This window comes from Octopus sinensis, linkage group LG3 (genome assembly GCF_006345805.1).
Source record: "Octopus sinensis linkage group LG3, ASM634580v1, whole genome shotgun sequence".
Taxonomy (NCBI): Eukaryota; Metazoa; Mollusca; class Cephalopoda; order Octopoda; family Octopodidae; genus Octopus; species Octopus sinensis.
The window spans coordinates 32,063,235-32,078,224 of NC_042999.1; positions in this window are offsets into that span (position 1 = coordinate 32,063,235).

The window sequence follows — 14,990 nt, forward strand, 5'->3', positions numbered from 1 at the left end:
TAAATAATTTCTATAAAGGCTTTTAAAAAAACCCAATTATTAACTGGTAGAATTCGGTATGTAAATATAGCCGATTACCGGCAGGAACTTCTGTAAAGTTCAGTATATATATTGTATATAAGAAAAAGGGACAGGCAAAACAGGTTGCCTGACCGCATACCGAAAAAATAGAAATAGCAGTCACGAATGCGTATTTCTATCAAAGTTGGACTCCGGTCATGACAGACCCTGCAATTCACATATGCAAGACAGAAGGAATAGATAACGAATACGAAGTCTAGCGGTTATCTGTGAACACCATGTTTCTGGATTATAAACATATTGAATATATATTCCATATATATTTTTGATATATATTTCATATACATTGCATATATATTTCACATCCTTCTTCAGCACAGCTTTCCATTGAAAAAGATTTATCATAGATTTAACAAATGCTACGTACCTCAAACCTTCCGACCATGCGACATCAAAATATTTGAAGAGAGTGAGCAAAAGCTAAACCTACATAGACGCTTGAATTCATAAATCTTCCCTCCAAAATTTTGCCATGCGCATTGCAAAAATAGTTCCATAAGATGGGGAACAATTAGGTTGTCATGAGGGAGTGAAAAATCCAAATAGTAATATAATAATAAGAGTAAATAATTTCTATAAAGGCTTTTAAAAAAACCCCAATTATTTACTGGTAGAATTCGGTATGTAAATATAGCCGATTACCGGCAGGAACCTCTGTAAAGTTCAGTATATATATTGTATATAAGAAAAAGGGACAGGCAAAACAGGTTGCCTGACCGCATACCGAAAAAATAGAAATAGCAGCTGTGCTGAAGAAGGATGTGAAATATATATGCAATGTATATGAAATATATATCAAAAATATATATGGAATATATATTCAATATGTTTATAATCCAGAAACATGATGTTCACAGATAACCGCTAGACTTCGTATTCGTTATCTATTCCTTCTGTTTTGCATATGTGAATTGCAGGGTCTGTCATGACCGGAGTCCAACTTTGATAGAAATAAGCATTCTTGACTGCTATTTCTATTTTTTCGGTATGCGGTCTGGCAACCTGTTTTGCCTGTCCCTTTTTCTTATATACAATATATATACTGAACTTTACAGAAGTTCCTGCCGGTAATCGGCTATATTTACATACCGAATTCTACCAGTAAATAATTGGGGTTTTTTTAAAAGCCTTTATAGAAATTATTTACTCTTATTATTATATATATATAATATATATATATAATATATATATATATATATATATATATATATATATATATAATATATACATATATATATATATATATACATATATATATATACATATATATCTTGCATATCTTGCAAAACCTGAAACCTGCAGGTACCACATTATCTATTTTCCGGGTGTTTCATCTTTCAGATGTTCTCCCTGGAGGTAAGACGGTTTTTTTTCTCTATTTTGTTGCACACACGCATTTTTACTAATACATACGCGGTGAAGCTACACATTAGCGTCGTAGTTTTACGTTCGCTATTTCCAGTAAATATCGGTACTTAGTTGTGCCATTTATTTACTAATTTGTGTATTTTTCCCTCACGGGCTTCTTTTTACTGGAAGGCAATACTTTGTATTGCATTACTGATATTTTGAAACTTCTTCACCGTTTCTCGTACTGTTAGCGTTCCGTATTTCAGTCGAGTGTGTTAGTATTTATGTGGTAACATCGTAGTTTCCTCTTGGTATATGTTTGGCTGAAGAAGGTAAAGCAAATATGGGTGAGAGACATATCTTGCAAAACCTGAAACCTGCAGGTACCACATTATCCATTTTCCGGGTGTTTCATCTTTCAGATGTTCTCCCTGGAGGTAAGACGGTTTTTTGTTTCTCTATTTTGTTGCACACACGCATTTTTACTAATACATACGCGGTGAAGCTACACATTAGCGTCGTATTTTTACGTTCGCTATTTCCAGTAAATATCGGTACTTAGTTGTGCCATTTATTTACTAATTTGTATATATATATATATATGTGGGGGAGGGGGTCAAGACACATGGCTCAGTAGTAAGAGCGTCGGACTTACGATCGCGAGGTTGTGAGTTCGAATCTTTCTGCGTGTTGGGTTCTTGAGCAAGCTACGTTATTTCAAGTTGGTCCAGTAGAAATGAGTTGCGACGTCACACGTACCAAGCTGTATCGGTCTTTGCCTTTCCTTCCGATAAAACTGGTGGCGTGAAGAGGGGAGGCCGGTATGCATGGGTGACTGCTGGTCTTCCATAAAGAACCTTGCCCGGACTTGTGCCTGGGAGGGTAAATTTCTAGATGCTATCCCATGGTTAGTTATGACCGAAGAGGGTCAGAATATATATATATAATTCTACAATACAAATTGGTATATATACAATATATAAATATTAATAGAAAAGTGGAGAGTTCAAACTGACATATATTAATTTAACATATTATCATTATAATATAAACATAAATATCAATGATCCCAACAATCGTTTCGATTGTGCCAATGTACTTATGAATATTCTTCTGTATAGTAATGATTTCTATTCCTTTTCTTTCCTATTTTTCTTCACGTCTTCACTTCTAATATTTCGCAGAAACTTTCTCAAGCTGCGATTCTCCTTAAGGTGTTTTCCCATGTACTATGATTAACAGTTTCCGCGTTAATTAAAGTTGATATTCTTTTCGTTTTGCAATAATTAATCGGAAAGCCTTTGTCACGATGAACGAAATAAATGAATGCGTAATGCTAGAAATCCTAAACCATGTCACTACTAATCTACTAAACGGTATATCACAGTAAATGGGGATAATGTTTTAGAGCAACATCAGCAGTTATCGCGAAACACTTACGTATAGGGCCAGGATGCATGCGTCTTGATTGACAACTGCTCTATAAACTTTATGATTGCCAGTATCAATCCGTTTTGGTACTGGCAATTCATTTTGCCAGTATCAGGTTTTATGAGCAAGGCCACTAAGATTAATGATATGTTGAGAATAGAAACACATTTAAACATTTAATTTCAAACTCATTTTCCTGTTCACCTTCGTGATTCATTTTTTTCTAGTCCTTACCACTTTACATTTCATCAATATTTCTAATTCTCACTGGAAATTGGGGATGATTTGTTGATTATTCAACACGTTACTGTTCGCTTGTTTAATTGGGAAGCCTGGTGATTTCAGAGTTGCGTCAATACACGCTTTGTGTATAGATGTTTTGCCCATATGTACTAATACTGTGCTAATATTCCTTTTTCTTTTTTTTATCATTCCAAGTGCTATGACAATCACTGGCATTATGACCGTCTTCAGATGCCACATGGTTCCGATTTCAATTAGCAAATCTTTATATTTCCCGATCTTATCAAATTCCTTTCACAAGATACTATGGTAACAGGTTATGCACATGTCATTCAAAAAACAGACTTCTTATTTTGGTTTCCACATTAAAGCTGTTATTATTATTATTATTATTATTATTATTATATTATTATTATTATTATTATTATTATTATGTTTGTTTTCATGGGATTCCCAGTTGCTTTAGAAAGTATTGAAGTCATCATCATCATTATAATCCTCCTCCTCATCATCATCATCTTTATCAGCGGCAGCAGCAGCAGTAACAGTAGTAGTAGTAATAGTAGTAGTAGTACTCGGAGGAGGAGTCGTATCCTTATTGTTATAAGTAGAAGGTTCTTGAAATCTGATGTTAAGCAGGTAAACAACGAGGCAATGAATAAATGATAACTCTTCGAAATTCATCTGTAGAATTTGTTATACTTCACTACCTCTCTTGAGTATACCTGAAAAGTAGGAAACAGTTATTCTTAATGAAATGTTATTGTTGATAAATACCTGAGTGTGTTTTTTTTCTTCATTTGCCACTTTTAGGGAAGAGCAAGACAATTACGTGTAAAAGAAAATATCAGCAGTTGGTACTAGAACATTCGCAATGAATATCAGAACAATATCAGAATAACCATCAATGACGATATATTTGACCAAAAGTGGAAAATAAAATTATGGGATTTGCCATCCTTGCACTAGGTATAGGAAAACTTATCATTATATAGAATGGAATAAAATTTGTAAAGGAAATATTTATTTTTCGATTTACGCAGTTTATTGTAAAGTTTAAGTACTTAGAACCATTATTTAATTTAATTGTATATTTTACCTTCATTAAAAATATTATATTATGGGTTTAAAAATTTAAGATATAATACTTTGAAATTTTACCAATGTAAAGAAATATTGAAAATATGGTTGTGTCTAATTATTGGTTACGAATTTTGGTATATGGTTAGAAAATTTGGAGGAGGGATTAAGTCGGTTAAAACAATCCCATTTTATTTAATCGATCCCGAAAGACTGAAATGTAATGGCGACTATCATATAACAATAACATAATTAAAATGTTCACTTATGTAATAATTTATATTCATTTACACAGTAATGACCCTAAATATTGAAAATAGAACAGAAATGCGAGAATTCGGTGAAGATTGCATCAGTGTTCATGATCACACCTATAATTTTCTAGCATACTGCATTATTTATAACAAAACTTCTGTTTCAGTCATGTGAATGTGGCCATTCTGGAACACCGCCTTTAGTCGACCAAATCGACCCCAAGACTTATTCTTTGAAAGTCTAGTACTTATTCTATCGGACTCCGTGGCCGACCACTAAGTTACGGGGAGGGCAACACGCCAGCATCGGTTGTCAAGCGATGTTGAGGGGACAAACACAGACACAAAAAACAATTACACACACATACGTATATATATATATATATATATATATATATATATAATATTTATAGATATATATATATATACATACACACAATGGGCTTCTTTCAGTTTCCGTCTACCAAATCCCCTCACAAGGCTATGATCGGCTCGAGGCTAGAGAAGACACTTGCCCAAGGTGACACGCAATGGTTCTGAATCCGGAGCAATGTGGTTCGTAAGCAAGCTACTCACCACACAGCCACTCCTGGAAAATATTTTGGTCCTTCCCTAGATTCCATGCTAATAGGTTTACTTGATACAATTTATATTTCTAGAATAATTCATTGGTGGATTTTGCATGATATCGATATATTATATGTATAGGCATGAAACATGTTATGGCTGGTGTTTAGATTTTGTATGATTCTTTATATTTAACATATTACAGAAGGCGTGCTTTCATTGAGATTTCGGTGTCTACAATGGCGTAAGACTGATTCTGTTACAACGAACGAATTATCAAACAATGAATGCTGTCGCGAGATTTCATTCACGATATTTAAACAAGTAGATGTAGATATGAAATTAGAGGCAGACGTTTAAATTAATTTCTGATATAACTCTAAAGGCATCTACTAATGAATACTGCTAATATAAGAAACTTGCGTAGAATATATTTCAGTAAATCTTATATCAAAGATTTCTTTTTAAATTCTTTTAATTGTGCTATTTCTTTTTATAACACTACAGAACATAGCATTCCCTTCAGAAACAAAATAATTTATATACAGAACATAAGAAATATTAAACCCCCAAATTATACAGTCGATAAGATATGCCATAATGCCTATGAAGTACATGCTCACTGTAATGATACTTGTATTTCTAAGAAATATAAATAATAGATTTTTGGAGTATTAAAATTTTGAGATTGTTAAAAATAGCTATCAAAGCAAACTCCATCCCCCTGCTTTTAAACTGAAAACAAATTCTAATGCGAAAACGAAATATATTTTACAGCTTCGTAATAACAACTTCTGCTTATTCACACGCCCAATGGCGTGGTCTTTTCTGAAGTTGAAGCTTTAGTTTATAAAAATGAGATTATTCCGGAAATTCAATATTGAATGAAAATCTATTGAAACTATACGGTAAAATTTGTAGTGAGATATAGATTAAAGGCGTACGTCACGTTACTTGACTATTCAAATCTATTTGGAGTTTCAATGGCAGATATACTAACTATTGTAACATCGGTTATGAAGCAGAAATCGTGTCAACATAAGTTATTTGTATATGACCGTCATACAAATGTACATTATTATTACCGGGAAGCACTATTTTGAACGAAGATCGAGATTGCTGAATATCCTCAAGCAACCACATTATCATGCTTTGCAAGTTGCCAAATACAGCTTGGTTAAAATAGCGTATTCTTATTTAAGGCATTAGGATCACACGAAACATAATACATATTGAAAAATATTTTTGTTTAGTCTATAATACTGTAACAGCTTTAACTATATCACGTGTATTGGGCATAACAGTTGATCAGACAATTGGTTGCGGATTTTTTTAAAGAAAGAATTTGGCAACGAATCACCTCGGTGTCTAATCGTATTACAATGTGCTTACGAATATTTTCCTTTCTACATTGACGCGGTCATTCTGTAGTCAGACATTTCAATAATTGGCAACGTGAAACACCGACGATGAGTTAACATACGCGTGCACACATACTTATATGCCTAAATACAGACCCACAAACACACGCACACTCTTACAGACGCACGCACACACATACGCACAACACATGGGCAAACACACATTGATGATATATAGAGAGATATGAAACATACTTTTTTTATTCGCCTTTCTTTGTTTTGCAAAATATTACTGCACAAAAGCGATGGTATTTTCACCATACCCTATTAGTCATTGACAATTAAACATAATTTTTCGAAAGAATCATTTACATTCAACCATTCACTCTTTTATGTATGTTTATAGCAATTGAAAATAATTGGGTTACTATTTTTAGAATGAGATAGGTTGCAAGACCTATAATCTAAGCATTGGTAGGTGCCCATGCCCTTCGTCTGATTTTCCTTAATTTCCGGTACAACCCCACACCAAAATAAAGAAGAACATTTTCTTTAATTTATTGCCATATTGCACTAGATCGACCCGCGGATGGTAGTTTTAAACAAAATTATAAAAGGTAATGCTTACTTCTACTCCAAAATATAAGGCACTCATCCAAGAAACGTCTTCGATGTTCTTTAATATAATAGAATGTAGAGTAAAAAAAAGATTTGAACACCTGGAGGAAAGCACCATCGAAAAGTGTCTTGGTCCGATTATGAAATATATCTAAACAGAGGCTGTAAATTCGCCACAATAGAAGCAAGGTTCGAGTCAACGGAGCATGCAAGGGAATATTCGACCCGAACCTTGCAAAGTGGAAATATTTTACTTTTACCTTACTATATGATGAAACTCGTCCCCCTCAGAAGTAGAGGTAGGCTGGATTGTATCCACACTTCTATACAAGAGGGAGGAAAGATACAATTGATCGAAATTGCAAGAGACGGGTCTACAATTCCAGTCTATTATATATTTTGTGTGTTGTTATCACTAGCGATATCAAGATATAACTTTGTATTTTGTATTTTATGTGTAGATGTATATATATATATATATATAATATATATATATATATATATATATAATATATATATATATAATATATATATACATATATGTATATGTAATATGTACACATATATATACACATATATACATGCACTAGCACTATGACCCGGCAACGACGGCTCATAATGCTAGTTTGTCTATATTCCTATCTATCTGTAATTAGGCCTCATTAAAAGTGTTTGAGAGTGGTGGTGAATTGAATATTAACTAACTCCCTGGCAAGCAGTAGTCATATAAAATCTCTAGCGAGGCGCCTATGGTTACAAAGACCGATGAACACAACGCCTTCACTATTTTGAATTTTTCTAATTTGCACTGGAAGGTGACCCAAGAGAACATCATATAATTTGAATTTAGGAAATGCCTAGAGAGTGTCGACTACAGAATTACATTGTAAAGTAATTCAACTGAACATCGAAAAGAGAATGTAGTGAAAGTAATGCAGGCCTGGTTATATATTTCACTACCAACAAGCAGAATCTCTGTATCAGACCGTTGGTTTGAGTACTGTCTAATAATCCCTATTTTCAATCTACTTATATTTTGGGCTCTGCCTTGTTCGTGATAAATCTGTAGGCAAATATTCTATGTAACGGTTTAAGTCCTGAAATCAAAAGTGCTTCATGTCTGTTAAGGCTTCGATATATGGCATAAAACAGGCGTTGCTCCTTTCATCAGCTTTAACTGAGTTCACATGATTGATTGATTGAAAAGCGAGTTTCATCATATCGTAAATGCCCTTATATTATTCTTCTGATAAGACCTATATTTCATCACTAATGTACTAATGGACAATAAAGCTGAACGTAATATTTAGGTGTATTATGTGTTTGATATTGAACAGTGCCAATCCTAACACCTTGAAAGAAAATCTGATTACAATGTACACACACAACTACAATCACGTACGCTACGCTTTATATTTTAAGCAATACATGCATATGCATATATATGTATGTATATTTATAGATATATATATATATATATATATATATATATATATATATAATATATATACAGGTATATATACACGCACATATATATATATATATATATATATATATTATATATATATATACATGTATACGTATGTATACGCACACATGTACATATACCTTATATATCCATGCGACAATACGTGCAAGTGAGTCTCTATCCATCACTTAACTGATCGATATTTCTCCCTAACAATATGATAGGTTGAAAAAGATTTTGTATTCCATTTTTTTACACTAACAGTATGTCGGTATTTTATCAAAGATTAATATTCGTATATACATTCTAAGAACATTTTATACGCTTTCATACACATGATTCTTTACAGGTTTTTCACAGGTTTTTATATGTTTATGTAAGTATATTTTTATACTGTCGGGTTTTGTGTGCTGAATGACCTGGAATTTCAATATGCACTTATTTATGTTCAACGGTGTGAATATATGGGAATGATATAAAGTTGTTTGCCCAAGTTTGATGTTTATATTTTAACTACTAAGTTTGTCTTTTGCCTAGGTTTTTTTTTACTTAAGCACTATATTTGTTTTATCTTTCGATTCCTATAAGGAGAAATGAAATTTAAAAATTACATGTATTGCTCTCGAGCGTTTGATATAGGCTGCAAAAGGAATAAAATTTTGGGGGTCTCTCGAGAATATCGCCATACATTCGAAGAGCATTTATATGGAATCACTCATACAACAATAAGGGAGATATAGCTCGTAGGATGAGCACCTGGATATTATCAACCTTCCGGTCCACCATGAACAAGGCATCATCATTCCACTTTCCTCCTCCTTCGTAAGGCCACACCTTACAAAACAAAACATCTCGAAAATTGAATCATCCAAAAAGCGGCCGTCCACTCGTGACTTTTGGGAACGTTATGCGTCCAAGACTACTTTACATTTGCCGCTCCATTGGTGACTAACGACTCCTGCTCTTGACAAACATACACGTTTGCAAACTTAGCAGACTAAGTTTCTCCCACTCATTATTCTAGCGGTGCGTTTGCGAGCAGCACGGTTAAATTCTTCATGAAGAATATGTGGCCTTTTAAAGGTATCGACTTACATCATTACTTGCTTCCTCCATCCGTGGCGATGACAAGCATTACTCTCCCAGTCAGCCTCCTGCATTTCACAGGCCTTTAATGACGACTTTACACAGTCCTTAAATCGTAGTCTTGTCTTCTGCCAGCGTTGCTTTCCACTAACAATTTCCCCCATACAGCATCTGTTCAGGGATCCTGCTATCAACCATTCTAACAATGTGACCAATCCCATGTAGCCGATGTTTGTGCACCATCACCACAATACTAAAAATATCGGCTTTTCTCAAGACCTGTGTATCTGGAGTTTTTAAGGTCCAGCCAACATTCAGAATGTATTACAGACATGTCTGATGGAAGCGCTCAATGACCATTGCATGAAGTTTTTAAAGGGTCTATGTATCACATGAGTAAAGAAGCGATGTCAGTACACATGCATGGTGCACAGCAACTTTTTTTCGTCATGTGATGCCATTTTGGGACCAGATACGAGATTCAGGAGACCTGACTGAACCAGCTGCTCTCTGCAGCCTAAAAGATATTTCATCATCCAGGGAGCAAACCCAGTGGAGTATGCTGCCCAAATAGACAAACTTTATGTCAGGTCAATTATGAAGTTCTCATAATTGATACTGGTAACATGGAATAGAGAACAAACTTTTGGATGTATGGGTTGTCGGCGACTAAACCGCTACGATCACTAGGTTTAGCGGGTGATGCGGGTTGCCAGAAACCTATCTGGATTAAAAACAAGATATATTAAAAGGCCGGGTAAAACTACAGCATGTTCAACGACTATCTGATAATTGCACGGTTACGCAGAAATTCCGGAACGTGACCGGCATGGTGGACGACCACTGGGATTACCCCGTAGCTCTTATTGAAGCATGTCTCTAAGAGAAGGCTACTCTGATACACAACAAACTTTGCCGGGATTGGCATGGGAGATTTTGGAGATATTTGTTTATGATTGAGATCATGGCGCTCCCACATCCCTAAGTCTGGATTTCATATTGGCACCATACATCTTGCTCCGGCTTGTGGGTAATGTCAATAGAGTGGAGAGGGTCTGTGAGGTGTCGTGCAAGCCTTATTGGACCTAAAACATTCCACACGCATAGCTGATGCTTTCCATTACATGTGCACTGTTCTTCATTTTTTTTTTTTAAGGTATATATTTATACATACATATACATATAAAAGAATATACAGAGTGTGCGTCTATCAGTGTGTATGCACGTGTGGTTATTTTTACGTGTGACAGTGTGATCATAAATGGATTGATGTAAATCTAAAACACTGAATATAAAAGAATTATACAATTATCCAATGTGCATAATCTTACAAAGATAACCATCGTATCAATATTGTTAAAAACAATAAAAAATTCAAATAAAAAGCTATAACATGATCTACTAATGTGATAAAGTTACTTCAGTTTAAATATTGATGCATTAAAGCTGGGAAAACGGACGCCGATATTTCTATTTCAATATATAATTCATGATGAGTAAAATGTCATTTTTTTACAAAATTCTATCTTACGCATAATAAAATGGTAGAAATAACTTTTAATGCTTTACGATGAGAACAACCGAATCTGAATCAATGGTGGTTTACACTCGTGTACACTGAGGAGAACATATGGAACATTCTTACATCGGTGTCAATAAGCTGATAAACAACCATTTTACAGTGAAATAATTACATGCATGACAGCAAAGTGGGGCAAAGTGAGTGATAACATAATCGGGCATTGACAAAATAAAAGTCCATGTAATTAAAATTACATGTCTACTATAATGAGAATGAATAGAAATTTGCATTATATTATATTCCTTAATATGGACTCACTATTTGTCATTCATTCCACTTTTTTAACTTGGTCGTTAAGTAAAGCTACCTAGCAACCAATATCGGTAAACTTTCACGAGAACAGATCGAACAAGATATGGTCCATCACTATTCCATCCTCACTACTAAATTAAATGAAAGTCATTTTTCCTAATGTCAACCATTCAGAAACCCTGTAGTCTGCAGATTGCCAATTATCTTTTTAATGGATCACATGTCAGTCGGTTCCCACTCTGCTAGCAATATATATCTGCCCTCTACTCCATGCATCTATATGAAAGGATCTCTGAAAGCGAGTACCACAGTGATCGACGTTCTAATTATATATCCACGCTGAGTAGGATATAGATTAGTATTAATACTGTACTAATACTGCTTCCATTTTTAATAGTTACTTTTCAATAAACCTCCTTAATATTAGCGATATTAGTGTCGGAAAATTCACTGCTCATCTGTACACGTTGACAGTGATATTTGGCAAGTATGCAGCGAGCGTAAGTAAGTGAAATACGATGAAAACACGTCAGATAGCACTTTCGGTGCCCATGCCATGCGGTTCTCGACTACTAAACTTATATGCTTGTGCTCTTAGCACAATGCGTCTGTCTGAGAGAATCTCGCCAGGCAAATATACGTACATGCGGCATTTGTCGATGCAACAATATATCAACATTGAGAGGGCAGTAAGCTGGCAGAAACTTTAGCATGCCGGGCAAAATGCTTAGCTGTATTTCATCTGCCGTTAAGTTTTCAGTTTAAATCCTGCCGTGGTCCACTTTGCCATTCATACTTTCAGGGTCGATCAATTAATTATCAGTTATGCACTGGGGTCGATATAATCGACTTAATCCATTTGTCTGTCCATGTTTGTCCTCTCTGTATTTAACCCCTTGTGGGTAGTAAAAAAATAGGTATTTCATCAGCCGTTAAGTTTTCAGTTCAAATTCCGCCGAGGTCGACTTTGCCTTTCATACTTTCAGATTCGATTAAATAAGTCACCAGTTACTCAATGGGGTCGATGTAATCGACTTGCTGCCTTTGTCTGTCCTTGTTTGTCCCCTCTATGTTTAGCCCCCTGTGGGTAATAAAGAAATAAATATATCCACATTGAGTAGAATGAAAAAAACCGTCATTCTGTATTAATACTTTTTCCGTCGCAAATATGTATTTAAAAAGCAAAACACAAAGAATATAAATTTACATTTTGAAATTCGGTCTCCCTCCACAAGATTTCTTAGAGACATTCGTTTTCAGGATTGTGTAGTATATGTTCGAATCTATATGTGAAAATTTAAAATATTAATGAAATAAAAGGATAACTTTCTCACGAAGACAGTAGCTTTAATAAAATATGCGATTAATCTTTACATCCAAGTTTCCATTAGTATATACACTAGCATGCACACAAACACACACACACACAAACACACACAAACACACACAAACACACATATCTTATACACATATACATTAACATGTATGCGTATATACTTGTGTGTGTGTGTGTGTGTGTGTGTGTGTGTGTGTGTGTGTGTGTGTGCATTCGTATATATCTCTGGGTTTCTATGTGTGTATTCAAGAAGAGAATAAAGCATGAATTGTTAAATTGTTTATACTAGACTGTGCTAAATTACATATATTTCAATAGGAATGACATTTACCTTAAGAGATAGTCGTTATGTAAACGGCAATATAGTTGTGTTGTTACACCAGATCTCTTAACGAATATCGTTCTCCTTATCCTAAGCTCGATAAATTTCTGAATGCAATTTCGTAATTGGAAACTCTTTAGACGCGCATGATTTTTTTTCATGCACCATAAATGTGTAGCCTACTCATACCACGTGTCACACCTTATTCCACCCGAATGTTATGTTAACAATACGCGTGTTAATGGAATGCCCAGTCATTAGCAGGGCAATTCCCACTGCGTTTAACTGTGCTTATAAAAAGTAAATTATACTCTCGGCTGAAAACAAAAAAATCTCATAAATATATACACAAGTGGAAACTTTAAGACGAAGGGGCCAGTTTCGACATCAACTGGAAAATCCTCTCAGAATTTAGACCCTATTCAACGAGCCTAAAAAGTTCTTCAGTCCTCGCAATTCTGCATCAATGAAAACACATTTAAAAACCTCCAACGAATATATAAATTCGAGGAACAAGATGTGTTCTGTATGACCGTAATTCAAAAACAATATCGTGTCGAAATTTAAAAGTAGATAACCGGACACTTAATAGATCATGAACATCTGGTTTACGTCTGCTTGACATTGACTTAGTGTAACGTTGGTTATTCCCCTTGTATTTTTCTTTTTCTCTTCTTTACAACCGTTATCCGCTCAACATTTCTGACAAACTGTCTTGTTTTCAGCTTGATATATGATGAAATAAATTACTATTTCGACCAAGAAAACATGGATAGCTGTAATTTCAAGATTTGTGGGTGATTTTATTTTTTCACTTGAATCTTTAATCTCTTAAAGATCGGGTGATTTTTCTACTTGTTTAACCATCACAAAAAAATATACATGCTAACATTCTTTTGGCTGATGCTTTCTTAAGTATATCGACCAAAGTGAGCTAAATATTGCAAAGTCACTAACAATATTTTTGTCCTACCGCACCAAATTTGTGAAAAGTCTAAATCCAAGCATGGTTACAAAGGATATCCAGCCCGTCATTACTACCCAACCTATCGCCAAAGATATAACTGATACTTACTCTCATATCCGTCGTATATTTCTCATTTTTTGCTTCATTCTTTCTTCATTAAATGCCTCAAGAACAATTTAAAATATATGTTAGTTGATTAGCCAACCAGCTTTAAAAGAAGACTAACAGTATCAGCCGGCGTTGCTCGAGTTTGTTTCGACCCTTTCCATTTGGAATTTTTGTAAAGTAAAACATCTGCGTTATGTCGCTTGTTATTCTCTTTAAGTGAACATTTTCCGGTTGAAATTCACCGATAAATGGCGACACAGCAGTCAAAAAAATTATAAAAAATAGGGATTTTCATAGAAAATAAGCACCTTTTGATGTAAATAATTCTTGGTGTTAACATGGTCCAATTTGAATGTTTTCTTCTACGAAATGAAGAGCAAGCCTTCTTCTATCGTACTCTCAATTTTGGTGAACTTGCGCCGCAGTGTCTCGAAGGAGATAAGGTTAGTGGAAGGCTACCAAACCTGTCATACACAGACAACTTCAGCTTTTTATATAGAGATTTTTCATTACGCCCTGTATCCGTGACGTACTTCGTAGTAAGAGTCTGCATGACTAATTGTATATAGGTTGCTTTCTTGTATTATCTGCAGAAACTACTTGATGAGCTTCTATGTCTACATCATTATGCTTGCTATCACAACCATTTCACCTGCAAGACTTCTTATGATTCACTTCGTCATCCAAATCCAGCCGTTACCTTAAGCCAAATTTGAACGTAATTCAAAATTTCTCACTCGCAAGTTGTACTTCTTCAGCATCCTAATTAATCTCTACACAGCATTTCAACATTCTTCATCCAAAGAGCGCAATATTAAAAAATTAAGATCAAAAGAGATTATTTTCAACTCCTCCAAAGGAACATGGATAACATTCTTATACTC